Source organism: Otolemur garnettii, unplaced genomic scaffold (genome assembly GCF_000181295.1).
Source record: "Otolemur garnettii isolate 467f Iridium unplaced genomic scaffold, OtoGar3 scaffold00049, whole genome shotgun sequence".
Taxonomy (NCBI): Eukaryota; Metazoa; Chordata; class Mammalia; order Primates; family Galagidae; genus Otolemur; species Otolemur garnettii.
Window position 1 is genome coordinate 1,514,445 of NW_003852444.1, and position 14,213 is coordinate 1,528,657.

Genomic DNA, 14,213 nt, shown 5'->3' on the forward strand with positions numbered 1-14,213 from the left:
ACAAGAGAGTTGTGCTTCTAATCACAACTTTTTGAGAAAAGAGTGTCTCTGACCATTACAAATGCTGATGAACACCTGAGTATATTTTCATGGTGCTATTTAAGTTTCAATAATGATAGCATTGATTTAAGATTTTAATTAAGGTTTTAAGAGTACAAATAAGATCCATATAGATGTTACCAACACTTCTGATATTACAGCACAGGGTGACTTTGACAAAGGTTCTATGATATTCCAGGCAATGTAAGAAAGTGGATATTCTCCTCATTCTCTCCTCTAATTTCTAAACTTCGAGAAAATGAAAAAAATTGGTTGGATATTATCTCTGAGGCATGTTGAGATAAACACATGACTGTGAGGCCTTTTGTCACAGTATTTGGAAATTCATATCAAAATATGTTTTAACATTGAAATTCACCTTTGGTGATGCATTTTATGGTTTCATTCTATAAATTATCATTTTCTTTATAGCTCTTTGCCCTTGTTTCTAAGACAAGGGAATTCTTTTACAGTATAATCCCCTTAGTCTAGGCTTCCCAGAATAGGAATAATAGTAAAAGAATAAGTAAATTCTAATTTATAGGATTATAAAATCCTATAAGTTCATTCTCGATAAACCAACCCTGAAATGAGAGTCAGGACACCTCTATTATAATCTCAGTTCACATTCTGAGTGCTATAGGATTCTAAAGTTTTCATAGGAAGTCAAAAATCCAGAAGAACCAACACAGTATTGAAGTCTGACACTACATTTCAGAAAGACATTGTCAGAAAGACAATGAGTAAATGACAAGATTTACTAGAAAGCTATAGTAATCAAGACAGTGGTACTGCTGAAAGAATAAGCAGATAGATCAAGGGGCAATTATTGAGAGCTCCAAAATGGAAACATATACCATAGCCAAATGGTCTTTGACAAAGAAACAAAGGCAATGCAATGGAGCAAAGGTACTCTTTTCAACAAGCAGTGCTGGAAACACATGGGAAAAAAGAATTTAGATGCAGACCTTATATTCTTTACAAAAAATAACTCTAAATGGATTATAGGCCTAATTGTAAAGCACAAATATATAAAATTCATGAACAATAACAAAGGAGAAATGCTAGAAGGCCTTGGGTTTGTCAATGGCTTTTTACATACAATACCAAAGGCATGATCTATGTAAGACATAATAAGCTAGACTTCAATAAAATTAAAGTTTTCTTCTCTATGCAATATGCTTCCAAGAGAATGACAAGAAAAGTCACAGACTGGGAGAAAATATTTGCAAAATACATATGTGATATTGGACTGTTACTCAAAATCTGTAAAGAATTCTTAAAACTCAAAAATAAGAAATTAAAAACTCAAATAATGAGTCAAAAACCTTAATAGATGACTCACCAAAGAAGATATACATATGGGAAATGCAAATAAGCACATGAAAAGGTGCTCTACATCATACAACATAAGGGAATGCAAATTAAAACAATAAGATGCTCCTACACATCTATCAGAATGGTCAAAACTCAGAACACCAACATCAAATACTGATGAAGGTATAGGTCAACAGGACACTCATCTATAGCTCGTGGGAATGCAAAATGTTTTGAAATTTACTTTGGCATTTTATTGTAAAATTAAACATGCTTACTATGGTCTGAATGTTTGTGTTCAGCCAATATTTATTTGTTGAAGCCATAATGTAATGGTATTGGGAGGTAAGATCTTTGGGAATTAATTAGGTCAGTGGTGAAGCCTCCATAATGGGATTAATGTCTTTAGAGAAAGATGAAGAGATTTATATCTTTCTCTTTTGGTCTTCACCCATGAAAAGATACAAAATAAGATCCACTTGCAAACCTGAAAGCAAGCCTTCACCAAATGCCAGGTGTTTGGCATTGATCTCGTGCTTTCTTGCCTGCCAAACTGAGAGAGAGAAAAGCTTATTGTTCAAGCCACCCAGTCTGTGGTAATTTGTTTAGAAAGTCTAGCAGTCTAGACTTTCTAAAAAAAACACCCTTACCCTATAACCCAGCAGTCACACAGTTTGGTATTTACCCAAAGGAGCTTTATGTGCATACAAAAACCTACACACAAACATTAATAGCAACTGTATTCATAGTTGTCAAAAAGTTGAAAGCAATCAGGAATTTTTTAGTAAGTGAATAATAAATAAACTGTTATATCCAAACAATGGAATAGAATTAAATGCTAAAAAGAAATGAGCTTTCAATTCATGAAAAACATGGAGGAAACGGAAATGCATGTTACTAAGTAAAACAAGCCAATCTGAAAACTTTAGGACATATATATGATATACATAGGGTGCCAAAATAATGTACATGTGTTTTAAGAAAGGAAAAAATTGTATTAAAATTGTAATATTCAAGTCATGTTTGACTTCTGCAGTTGCAAGAGATAAAAGATAAAATATACAAGATAACAAATGTTGTCCTTAATATCCTTATTACAATTTTAATATAGTTTTTTTTCCCTTTTTTCTTTCCTAAAATGTATTTACACTTTTTGGCACCATCTATATAAAACTCCATATATAATATATAAAATTATATATGCATATATATATATATAACTTGTACATATATAATATATGTGTGTGTATACATGTGTGTACATAGACATAATTCCAGCATTATAACATTGTGACAAAAAGTGAAACTATGAAGACAGTAAATAGACTGGTGGTTGCCAAAGTTGGGGCAAAGGAAATGATGAAAACACAAAACAGAGGATGTTTAAAACAGTGAAATTGCTCTCTATGACACTATAATGGTAAATACATTCAATGAATTTGCATAAACCCATACACAATGCAGGGTGAATGCCAATGTAAACTATGGTCAATGAATGATTATGACTGATCAGTTGTACATTGATCATTTATAAGAAATGTGCCACACTGGTGAAAAGATGTTGATAACAAGGGAAGCAAGACATGTATGGGGGCAGGAGTTATAAGGTAAACTCTGTACCTTCCACTGTATTTTATTACTAACCTAAAGTTATTCAACAAATAAAATCTATTTTTTAAAGAACTAAAAAAAAGAACACGTATAACAAAGGTTTTCCTCCTCTTTCCTGATTTGGATACTTTCTATTTCTTTCTCTTGCCTAATAACTGTAGCTAGGACTTCCTGTAATATGTTGAATAAATATCGTGACAGTATGCATTCCTGTCTGGTTCCAGGTTTGAGAGGGAATGCTTTCAACTTTTCCCCATTCACTATGAAGTTGGCTGTGGGTTTGTTATATAAAGAATTTATAATTCTGAGATATATTTCTTCTCTGCCTAGTTTGTTGAGGGTTTTTATCAAAAGAAGATGCTGGATTTTGTCAAATGCCTTTTCTGGGTCTATTGCGATGATCATACAGTCTTTGTTTTTTCTTTGGTTTGTGTGGTTAATTACATGTATTGATTTATGTATGTTAAACCCTCTTGACACACTTGGGATGAAGCCTACTTGATCCTGGTGGATTATTTTTTGAATGTGCTATTGAATTGGTTTGCTAGTATTTTATTGAGGATTTTTGTATCTATATTTGTCAGGGATTTTGGTCTATATATTTCTTTTTTGTTGTGCCCTTTCCTGGCTTTGGTATTAAGGTGATACTGACTTCATAGAATGAGTTGCATAGGATTCCCTTCCTCTCAATATTATGTAATAATTTCTGTATTATGGACACCAGATCTTCTTTGTAGGTCTGATACAATTTGTCTGTAAATCCATCTGGTCCACGGCTTTTTTGTTGTTATTGGAATGTTTTCTATTACTGTTTCAATCTCACTGCTCAATCTCAGTCTGTTCAGGAGTTCCATTTCTGCCTGGTTGAATTTTGGGAGGTATGTGTTTCCAAAACATGTCCATTTCTCTATGTTCTGTAGTATATGCACAAAGAGATTTATGTAATATTCCTGAATGGTGTTTTGTATTTCTGTGGTATCAGTTGTAATGTCATGTTTTCATTTATGATTAAGTTTATTGGGGTCTTTTCTCTTAGAAAATCTCAAAGATTCTACCAAGATTCTCTTAGAATTGATGAATAAATTCTGAAAAGTCTTAGTATTCAAAAAATCAATGTACATAAATCAGTAGCATTTTGGTGTTATATACCAACCACAGCCAAGCTGAGAGTCAAATTAAAGACTTAATACTATTCACAATAGCTACAAAGAAAATAAAATACCTGGGAATATACTTAACTACAGAGATGAAAGATCTGTACAAAGAGAACTACAAAACTCTAAGTAATCACAGTGAATAAAGAAAAATGGAGAAACATATTATGCTCATGGAGGGGTAGAATCAACATTGTTAAAATGTCCATACTACCCAAAGTGATTTGCAAATTCAATACAATCTTCATAAAATTACCAACATCAAACTTCACAAATCTAGAAAAAGTCAATCTACCCTTCATTTGGAAACAGAAAAGACCCGGAATAGCCAAAGCCATCTTAAACAAAAAGAACAAACCTGGAGACATCACATTACTACACTTAAACTATACTACAAGGTTATGATAATCAAAATAGCATGGTATTGGTACAAAAATAGAGACATAGACCAATGGAATACAATACAACAGAGAACCTAGATATAAAACCATCTACCCACAAGCAACTGATCTTTGCAAAAGCAGACAACAACATACACTGTGGAAAACAAGTCCTACTAAATAAATAAAGCTGGAAAATTTGGATAGCCACATGCAGATTAGACCAGGACCCCTCACCTACCACTCACAAAAATTAATTCAAGATGGATAAAAGTCTTAAATCTAAGGCATAAAGCCATAAGAATTCTAGAGGAAAATGTAGAAAAACCTCTTTTAGATATCAGCCTCAGTAACAAATTTATGATTAAGATCCCAATCACCATGATAGCAATAAGAAAAATATTAATAAATGTGATTTTATTAAACTATAAATCTGCACAGTTAAGGAAACAATCAACAGTGAAAATAGACAACCTACATAATGGAAAAAATATTCACAAGCTACACATTTGATAAAGGTTTAATATCTATAATTTTCAAAGAATTCAAGCAACCAAGCAAGAAAAAAACAACCCAATTAATAAGTGGGCAAAAGACATGAACTGAAGCTTTTCATAAGGAGAAAGACAAATGGCCAATAAACATGAAAAAATGCTCAGCATCACTAATCATCAGGAAAATGCAAATTAAAACCACAATGAGAAATCACTTTACTCTGGTTAGAATGATTTTTATTAAAAATAAAAAATAAATAAACAAACAAAAAGCTACAAAAACTATAGATGCCGGTATAGATGCAGTAAGAAAAAAACATTTATTCATTGTAAGCGGGAGTGCAGGTTAGCACAACCTCTATGGAAAACAGTATGGAGATTCCTCAAAGAACTAAAAATAGACCTACTTTTCAATCCTGAAATCCCACTATTGGGATTCTACCCAAAGGAAAAGAATACTATTCATCAAAAACATACCTGCACTTGAATGTTTAAAGCAGCACCATTCACAATTGCAAAGATGTGGAATCACACCAAGTGTCCATTATATTAATTCATGAGTGGATTAATAAAATGTGATATATCTATATATCTATATATATATATATATACACAATGCAGTACTACTCAGCCCTCAAAAAGAATAAATTAAGGCCTTTTGAAACAATATAGATGGAATTAGAAATTTTCTAATTGAAATACCTGAAGAAAAGAAAAGCAAACATCACATGTACTCACTACTAAATTAGATCTAACTGATGAGCACACATGTGCACAGAGGGAAGTAAAACTCAATGGAAATAATCTAGAGGGAAGGAGCAAAACCCAACCTAATGAACACTCTTTGGGTAATGGGTGCATCTATAGCCAGAACTCAAAACTGATCCATGTAACCTAAAATGTTTCTACTCCCTTAATATATTGAAATTTAAAAGAACACACACATAAAAAATAGGAAAAAAAAACCTAGCATGACCATGTATTTGAATCCAAATAAACTAATAATTACATAAAAAGTGATCTGTATAAGCAGACTGAATAAAAGACAGAGATTCTCATATTAGATAGAAGCAGTAGACACAGCTATATGCTATCTATGAGAAAACTACTTTAATGTTGAACTCTAAAGAAACTGGAGTAATGACCTTAATGCCAGGCAAAATAGACTTAAGCACAACAACAACAAAAAAAATTAATGAGGATAAATATGAAAATTGCATAATGAAAAAAGGTAGTTCATAAAATCCATAAGAATCTCACAGGTATATGCACCTAAAATCAGCTTTTCAAAATTCATGAAACAAAAACTAATAGAATGAAAACATAACGAATAGAACTCAAAGAAGCTAAAATAAAGACAAAAATGATGCAGAAATAAATAAAATTGATAAAAAGAAAATAATAAAGAAAAGTCAATAAACCAAAATCTATCTCTTTGAAAAGAAGGAACTAATAAAATTTCACCAGATTGACTCGACCAGTCAGAGATAAAGAGAAACAGAGACAGAGAAAGACACGAAGAGACAGAGAGAAGATACAAATAACCATCATCAGGAAGGAAAAGGGAATATCTCCGTAGATTGTACAAACATTAAAATGATAACTAAAAAAACTGCCAACATTATAAACATCCACACATTCACAACTTAGATAAAATGGACAAATTCCTTCGAAGACACAAAGTACCAAAGCTTTCTCTGATAGAAATAGATAACAGAATAATCATATGGCTATTATGAATTAAAGTCATTCTTATAAGCCTTTCAACAAAGAAAATTTCGGTCCCTGATGTTTTCCCTGGTCAATTCTATCACACATTTAAGGGAAAAATAATACCAATTTCAGACAATGTTTCCATTAATAGAAGAGGAAACAACTTCCAACTCAATGTTGGAGACCTGCATTACTCTTTCCCAGAACAAGACAAAAAATCACAATGAAAGGAAAACCACAAATCATTATCCCAATAAACATAGACACAAAAATTCTTATAAAAAATATTTTCAAATTGAATCAAAGAATATTAAAAATTATAATGCAACATGCCCAAGTCTTGGACTACAATTGTATTTTACTATTCAGAAATTAATCAATGTTTTCACATCATAAATATGAAGAAACAAAACCATATCATCCTCTCAAATAATGTAGACAAAGTATTTATTTAATTCATCAGCATCCATTCATGACAAAAATGGAAAAAAAACCTCACAGTCATCAAAAATGGAAAAAAGAACTTCCTTACACTGATAAATGCTATTTACAAAAACCTACAACTAAAATCATACTTAATAGTAAAACATTCAATCATTTCATCCTATAAGAGAATAAGGCAATATCTTTTCTCCTATTAACAAGGCACCAAAGGCCCTTGCCAGCTTTATAATGCTACAGAAATAAAGAATAGTAAAACTAGAAGGGAAGGAAAAAATGTTTGTCATGTGGGAATAGATAGGCTGATACCCCAAGGGCCATTCAAAAGCCAGGGCAAAGCCCAGAAGTGGGCCACCCTGTACTCCTAATTAAGAAGAAAGGTGTCTGAAGGTGCCCAGTCAGGGGAATGTCTACCTGACTATCCCTGCATGGGGAAATCATCAGTGCAAGTGGCTGAGGCCATCAGCTAGTAGCTTAGGCTAGAGAAACTGAGATGTCTGTCAAAGGAGATGAGACTTGCTCTCTCCTCTCTCTCTTCTCGTTGCACTGTTATCTGGCCACTTCAGATACCCCTGTTGACTCTTTACCAACATTTCCAGGGGCTTTAATTTCCCCTCTCTCATTCTTAACTTTGCTGACTACTGACTGTTGTGCATCCTTACACAGGTGCACTGTTGTGTAACCAATAAAAAGATTCTTGGAAACAGGAGAGGTGTTGCACTGTTCTCATGCTGCCACCAGGAGCATGAAACAGTGTATGCCCCTATAACTTTCAAGTTTTATGCACTGAGTTTGGGGTAAGTTTTGTCCTTTCCTCATAGCCATCTTCCTTGCTGACCACTGTCCCAGCTTGGGGTCCACTAGATGCCCAACATTGTCTCTGTAACTCATATTTATTGATAGAGAATATCCAACTACCATCCAACAGCCATCAACTACTGCAAGCTACTAAAACTAATTCAAGACTCTAGAAAGATCACTGGATCTATACACAAAAATTATAACTACACTTGCTAGTGATAAACAATTGAAAAGTGAAATGTAATAGCAATGCTATTTATAATAGCAAGTAAAAATGGAAAAGAATTAGGCATAAATCTAACAAACTCTAAATTCCATTTCTTTCATTTCCACAATTTCTTTATAGGTAGGATACTCTGTGGTAGCTGCTTTATGATCTTTTGGTTTTATACATTCTGGTTTTTCACGTTGCAGAATTTTTTGATGGTTCTTACTCATGTGTGTTTTCTTCTTGTTCACTTCCTTCCCTTCTTTCTTAACTTTCCTTGTCTCTGTGCTTGAATGTTGGGGAGGCCTCCTTGGTACCTGGAGTCCCTCACTGTCTCTCTGTGCTGTGGCAATGATGTTTCTGGGCTGGAGAATCCAATAAGGGGTAATGGAGTCCCCTTGCCCTGATCTTACAGAGTGCTGGCAGCAAGGCGATGCCTCTAGTCTGCCATCTTGGCGTTCTTTCTAAATCTGACAAACTGTGTTTTAGATCTGTACTCTGAAAACTACAAACCACAAATGAAAGAAATCAAAGAAATGATTTAAGGAAATGGATAATTATTCACCATGCTCATGTTTAATACATATTTATAAAATACTAATTCTCTTCCAAAATGATGTTAGCTACAAAGTAAGAACAATTGAATTTCCAGACAAAATTTTTGTATGAATTAACAAGCCAATACTATCTTTTCATGACAAAACAAAGGATGTTGAATAACTGAAACAATTTTGAAAAAGAAGAACAAAAGTGAGGAATCACACTATCTGATTTCAAAACTTAACTATAAAGCTATAGTAATGAATATCACGTTTTAAAGAAAAAAGAATTGGCATATATATCAAAGGAACTGAAGTGTCATGAAACTGCTTCACACATATGTATGTGGTCAGTTGATTTTCAGAAAATGTACAAAGATAATTGAGTGGAGAAAAGACTGATCCTTCAACAAACAGTAAAGGACTATTAGACACCCATATGCACAAAAGAAGCCTGACTAAAACTTGAAATTAACTCAAAGTAGATCATAGACATAAGTAATATATGAGACTTAGGTATAATCGATGAAAGATTTAAATGTAATGGACCAGAGTTTTGAATAGTGATTAAACTCTTTGTGGCATTGGTTTAGGCAACAATTTCTTAGGATACCAAAAATATGATCCTTAAACTAAACAAATGCATTTGACTTCTTCAAAATTCAAACTGCTGCATTTGAGAGGAACTAATTAAGAAAATGAAAAGAGAAGCTACAGATTAGAAGATATTTGTAAAGCATACATCTTATAAAAGACTTGTGTCTACATTGTGTAAGAAATCCTGAAAACTCAGTAATAAATAAAATAAACATCCTGATAAAAACTAAACAAAGATCTCAGTAGACAATCCCCTGAAAAGGCTTTAAGATGGCTAAAAAGCACATCTTTTTAGGATAACATGTTCAACATCATTAGTTTATGAAGAAATTTGAGTTAAACCACAATGAGATATTATTTAGCAATCTATGAGAATGTCTAGCCTTAAAAATATAATAATACTAAATTACATTCATATCAACAGTGTACAAATGTAACTGGCTCTATCAACAAGTTGCAATGACTCCTCTATGTTTTTTTATAATTCTCTCAACTGGATACCTGCCTGCACGTTCAAAGTTGTTTCCCAAAAAATTAATGGGATGGTGGGTTTTCTGCAAGTCGAGGGAGTTGAGATTCTGAAGGTCCCTGGACAGACTTCCTGACACCAGGACTCACCATACTTAGGTAACCTGCCATGGGCCCTAGATCCTTGTTAATTTTCTTTTGTTAATTTCACCACTCACTCTAGCACTGGACCCTTTTTTTATTTCATCACAATCTGCCACAATGCACTGTAGTTCCTTGTTAATTTCCCCTCTTTATAAAGCTGTAACTCTCCTTTAGTGGAGAAGACAGTTGAGGCAGCTTCTCCAGTTTTCTGACAAGATATCTTTCATATTGGCTCAGCGCCTATAGCTCAACCGGCTAAGGTGCCAGCCACGTACACCTAAGGTGGCGGGTTCAAATCCCCAGCCCGGACCCGCCAAACAACAATGACGGCTGCAACCAAAAAATAGGTGGGCGTTGTGGCGGGCGCCTTTGGTCCCAGCTACTTGGGAGGCGGAGGCAGGAGACTCGCTTGAGCCCAGGAGTTGGAGGTTGCTGTGAGCTGTAATGCCACGGCACTCTGCCCAGGGGGACAGCTTGAGGCTCTGTCTCAAAAAAAAAAAAAAGATATCTTTCATATTAAAAATTCTGTTCTTCCTTGTCAACCCCAGTTGTCTCAATGATTGGATCTTTGTGTGATGAGACACTGGATCTAGACCCAAACCTCCCAGCAGTTTCCATAATACAAAGATTCCCTTTTCTCCACATTCTCACCAATATTTATCATTCAGTTTGATGACAGCCATTCTTACAGGTATGAGATGATATGTAATTGTGATTTTAGTTTGTATTTTTCTGATGATTAGTGATGTTGAGCATTTTTTCATATGTCTGTTGGTCATTTGTATGTCCTCTTTTAAGGAATGTCTATTCAAGGCCTTTGACTATTTTTAAATCAAGTTATTTGTTTTCTTGCAATTAAGTTGTTATGATTTTTTTCTAATTTCTTCTTGAAGTCATTGTCCTAAGAGTAGTCATTAACCAAGATAGCCATTCTCTAGGAGAGCCCTGACATAGAGGAGAGTTAAGTTCAGGTTTGTTAAACAGGTGACATACAGAGGAGGCAACACAACAAAATACATAGATTTGCAAGAGAAAAAAGACATCTGAAGACTGCAGGGTGCTCAGTGAGTAGAAAGTAGGAGATAGAGATACTGAGAGAAGACCTACGGGACTAAATCTTTTATTAGAGTCTAGGTTATCCAAGCAGGTTTCCTGTGGGGAGTTCTAATCGGTGAATTTAGAGCAAGCAGGCACAATTTCAATGGGGTCACCCTGTGACCAAGAGGTGGTCACTGAGGTATATCTTTGTAGTCCATGTGAGAAGTGGGGGTCAGTGGTGTAAGTCGAGTAGTTTGTATCCAGCTGTTCCATAGGGAGGTGGTCTCCAGGAGGAGACAGATATCTGGATCTACAATATAGAGGAACTGGAAACTCTGTAAAGAGTGACTGAGCTCTACTTCTGGTATGAAAAAATTAAACATATTGAAAATGGATGCGGAGGCACCATAAAATTATGAATATTCACTGCATGAGTCATTTGAGTTTCTTATGTATTTTCAATATTGATCCTTTATCAGATGTATGGCTTGCAAATATTTTCTCCCAATCCACTGGCTATCTTTTCTGCACTGTTAATGGTTTCTTGCACTGTGCAGAGGTTTTTAATGATGTAATCCCGTTTGGCATTTTTGCCTTGGTTGCATGTGCTTTTGGAGTCCCATTCAAAAAATCATTGTCCTATGACAACAGTAGTTTTACAGTTTAAGTTTTTATGTTTAAATTCTTTAATTCATTTTGAGTAAATCTTTTCTATAGTCTGAGATAAGGGTCCAACTTCATTTTTCTGCTTATGAATATCCAGTTGCCTTAATACCAGTAATTGAAGATACTATCCTTTTCCCATATATGTGTTCTTAGCATCTTTGTCAAAAATGAGTTGACCATTAGTGCTTATGCTTATCTCTGGTCTCTTTATTTTGTTCCATTGTTCTATGTCCCTATTTTTATGCCAGTAGCATACAGTTTTGATAACTACAGCTTTATAATAAATTTTGAAATCAAGTAATGTGACTCCTCTGGCTTTATTTTTTGCTCAAGATATTTTGAGCCACTCATGGTTTCTTGTGGTTCTATACAAATTTTGTGATTTTTTTTCCTGTGAAAAATGACATCAGAATTTTGATAGGGATGGCATTGAATCTATAGCTCACTTTGGGAAGAATAGGACTTTAGGAATATTAGTTCTTCTAATCCATGAACTGAAATATATTTAAATTTATTTGTGTCTTCTTCAATTTCTTTCATAATGTTTCATAGTTTTCAGTAAAAAGTAAATTAGTACAGCCATTATGAAAACAATATAGAGATTCCACAAATGACTAAAAGTAGAATTACCATTTGACCCAGCAATCTCACTTCTGGATATATAGTCAACAGAATTGAAAGAAATATGTCAAAGAGACATCTGAACTCTTACATTTATTACAGTGTTATTCACAATAGCTAAGATATAAAACCAGCCTAAGTGTCCATCAATGAATAAATGGATAAAGAAAATGTACACACCAGCAACAACATAGGTGAACCTGAAGGTCATCTCGCTAAATGAAATAAGCCAACACAGAAAAGGTAAATGCTGCCCAAATTCATTTATATGTGGAATCTAAAAAAGTTGAACCCATAGGAGAGAATTGAATGGTAGTTACCAGAGGCTATAGGTGGGGGTTGGGAGAAATGGAGAGATGTTGGTGAAAGGGTAAAATGTTTTAATTCAACAGGAGGAATAAGTTTTTCAGGTCTATTTTGCAAGATTGTATTGTATCTTTCCAAATTGCTAGGAGAATAAATTTTAAAATTATCATCATGAAACGTAAGTATATGAGGTGACAAATATGTTAATTACTATGATTTGATCATCTTACAACGTGTGTGTGTGTGTATATATATGTATATATATATCAAAACATCACCTTGTATCGCATAAATTATGTAATGAATATTTGTCAAAAAATAAATAATATGAATAATGATATAATGTTAATAACTGACAATAGTAAGTGTTGGTAATGATGTGGAATAACAAACTAAATGGTATGAATATATTTTCTTTTTAAAAACAAGGTTGCCTAGGTTGGTCTAGAACAGCAGTTCTCAACCTGTGGGTCACGATCCCTTTTTAACAATGAAAATACATCCAGCAGATCATATATTTACATTACGATTCATAGCAGTAGTAAAGTTACAGTTATGAAGTAGTAACGAAAATAATTTTATGGTTGGGGGTCACCACAACTTGAAGAACTGTATTAAAGGGTCCTGGCATTAGAAAGCATTAGGAAGGTTGAGAACCACTGGTCTAGAATTACTGGCCTCAAGCTATCTATCCTCCTGCCTCTGTCTCCCGAGTTACTTGGATTATAGATAGGTGTAAGCCACTGTGCTTGGCCACTTTTAAAAATAGTTCAGGCAAGGAGTGGTTGCTCATGCCTATAATCCTAGCGCTCTGGGAGGCTGAGATGGGAGGATCCCCTGAGCTCAGAAGTTTGAGACCTGAGCAAAAGTGAGATACCTCCTCCTGCTGCCTCCCTAGTCTCTACTAAAAATAGAAAAATTAGCCAGGCATTGTGGCATGCACCTGTACTCTCAGCTACTTGGGAGGCTGAAGCAGAAGGATCGCTTGAGCCCAGCAGCTTAAGGTTGCCTTGAGCTAGGCTGATGCCACTGCACTCTAGGCTGGGGCAACAGAGTGAGACTCTGCCTCAAAGTAGGGGACAGGGTAAGGGGAGAGGAAAATTGGTAAGCTCTCACCTATGCACAATGTAAGTGTATACAGCACACCCCTGGGTGAAGGGCTCAACTATAACTTGAAGTTTACCTAATAAATGCAAACAAAGTAACCTAATCATTTATATCCTCATATTAATCTGAAATTAAAAAAAACATTTATGTAAAATGCAAAAAAAAAAATAAAATAAAATAAAATAACCAAAAAGAAAAAAAACCACAGTTCGGCTTTATCTTAGGAACATAAACATGCTCTTACCATACAACCCAGCTACATGATTCTTATGTGGGATTTTATTTTACCCACTTGAAATGAAAAGTTTTGTTAACTCAAAAGTCTGTACTTGAAGGTTTACAATAATTTTGGTCATAGTTCCCCAAAATTAGATGTAATTCGTATATATTTTAAAATAGCAAATTGACATATTGTACCCTCAACTATGGAATGTTATTCAGCAATAAAAACAAATGACTACTCTACCATGAAGTGTCACGGATTCATCTCAAATACATTACGCACATGGAAAAAAGACACAAACACCCACATGCTGTGTGATTCCATTTATATAATATTTTGCAATGAC